At 41.3% G+C, this 2403-nt stretch overlaps 1 pseudogene; it reads right to left on the bottom strand.

Moving 5' to 3' along the window:
* Positions 1–1227: 1227 nt before the first annotated feature.
* Positions 1228–1410, bottom strand: LOC111556709 (annotated as a pseudogene).
* Between the last annotated feature and the right edge of the window lie 993 nt (positions 1411–2403).

The following is a 2403-nucleotide window of genomic DNA, read 5'->3' as shown; positions in this document are numbered from 1 at the left end:
CATTTTGAGTTTATTTTTGTGTATGGTGTAAGAAAGTGGTCCAGGTTGATTTTTCTGCATGTCAGTGTCCAGTTCTCCCAGCACCACTTGCTGAAGAGACTGTCTTTATTCCATTGGATATTCTTTCCTGCTTTGTCCAAGATTAGTTGGCCATACGTTTGTGGGTCCATTTCTGGGTTCTCTATTCTGTTCCATTGATCTGAGTGTCTGTTCCTGTGCCAGTACCATACTGTCTTGATGATTACAGCTTTGTGATACATCTTGAAGTCCAGGATTATGATGCCTCCAGCTTTGGTTCTTTTTCAAGATTTCTTTGGCTATTTGGGCTCTTTTCTGGATTATTTGTTCTAGCTTTGTGAAGAATGCTGGTGTTATTTTGATAGGGATTTCATTGAATGTATAGATTGCTTTGGGTAGTATCGACATTTTAACAATATTTGTTCTTCCAATCCGGGAGCATGGAATATTTTTCCATTTTTTGTGTCTTCTTCAGTTTCTTTCATAAGTTTTCTGTAGTTTTCAGTGTATAGATTTTTCACCTTGTGGGTTAGGTTTGCAATCAAACTGATTAACACAATAGCCTTTTACCTACTGTCTCCACTTCTGTTTGCATGCCTACCCTTGTTTATAGCTTCATGATCTAACCAAGGGATTCCATCCTACACCCAAACTATCCAATCTGCTATACTAAGCAGGGAAATGGAAATTTGTTTCGGACCATCCTGAACAGTAACAGTAAGCATCACAGACACCTGGTAAAATAGCCAGTGGACTGAAAGAACAATCAGGATGAGTGATGCAAAAGGAAAATACACCATCCCAAGAATGCTCCTGGTGCATGCCAGCATTCTACCCTAGAGTTACGGTGTTACCCTTACTCCTCCCTCAGTCTAAGTGTATGGGGGTCAGTAGCTAATTAAGCACAAAACCTGGATAGGGAGGGAACAATGACAATAACAAAAATGATTGGTGTGGGTGTTGAGTGTTAGCAGGACACTGGAAGGTTGGTATGGTATAAGGAGAAAACTATGAGGTGTTAAAGATGCCTACTGGAAAGAAATTGAAAAGGTGGCCAGATGGAAGGAAAACAATGACCCAGTTTGGGTCTTGAAGGAGTTACCAAGGGAGGCAGACATAGAAAGTAACAATAAAACAAAATTAAAAATAAAAATTATAATAGAAATCTGTATAAAGTCATAGGTGAAAAAGCCAACCCCTGCTTGGAGGAATTAGAAAATATTTCACTAAAGATTTTAAAAAGCAAACACTTGTTATAAACTTTTGAAGCAAGGTGAGATTTCTTGCATGCCTAGTGGGTAAGGGTCCTTTGAGTAGGGAAAAGTTTTCAATTAGCCATAATCACGTCTCGGATAAACTTCATTGGCTATGATACTGCCACTGTGCAAAGCTTAGGGGTCTTCTGAGTAGAAGCAACACACGAGCAAAGATATGGAGACATAAGAGGGCAGTATGGGTTAAATGTTGGGCCGATGATTTAGATAGAGTTGAAAATTAACCATGTTTGCAGAAATAGTAGGCATAGAGGTTGGATGTAGGGCAGAAGTACAAGACCAGGTGGTTCAGGGTCTGGGTGTGGCAGCAGAACAATTAGTCTAAGAATCTGGGTTTTGGAGAATACCATCCTGGCTTTAAAACTCATGCCATCTACGGGCAACACATTGTCATTCCCAACCCACACTTTGGGAGGTGACTTTCTTGCGGGAAGCTGTTGGAGGCCTCAGATTCACAAAACAGGTGCTCTTCTCATGGGCTGACCTCACTGCCTATTACCTGATCTTCTCCAGTCACTGGTTCATGACTCAATGGGGAAATTATCAGCAAGGTCAAGTCTTATCTGGTTTCCTTAAGACATACAGTCAGTTGACCCTATATTATAGATGAATCCTTTCAAGACTTCACTTTTTTTTTTTTTTGAAAGAGAGAGAGAGAGAGAGAGAGAGAGAGAGAGAGAGAGCAGGAGAGTGCAAGTGAGGGAGGAGCACAGGGAGAAGGAGGGAGAATCTCAAGCAGATTCCATGCCCAGCACAGAGCCTGATGTGGGGCTGGGTCTCATGACTGTGGGATCATGACTGGAGCCAAGATCAAGAGTTGGATGCTTAACTGACTGAGCCACTCAGGCACCCCAAGACTTCACTTTTTAATGTCAGAGATGCAAAAAATTCAGTAAGTGGAAGGCTGGATTGCAAGACAGTGGTTGCAATAGAAAGTGGAAGGCTGAATTGCAATAAGCAATATTTGTTGTTTTTGTCTTATTAGACTCCTTCCAAGCTTTACTTTGGTAAGCACTTACTTAGCAAATCTCCTTAACATCTGTTTAGACCAGAAAGGGCCTTCTGGAAAGTCTTTGGCTTTACAGCTTACGCTGATGTCACACTAGACCCA

This window comes from Felis catus, chromosome A1, assembly GCF_018350175.1.
Source record: "Felis catus isolate Fca126 chromosome A1, F.catus_Fca126_mat1.0, whole genome shotgun sequence".
Classification (NCBI taxonomy): domain Eukaryota; kingdom Metazoa; phylum Chordata; class Mammalia; order Carnivora; family Felidae; genus Felis; species Felis catus.
This window is presented reverse-complemented; position numbering and strand designations above follow the sequence as displayed.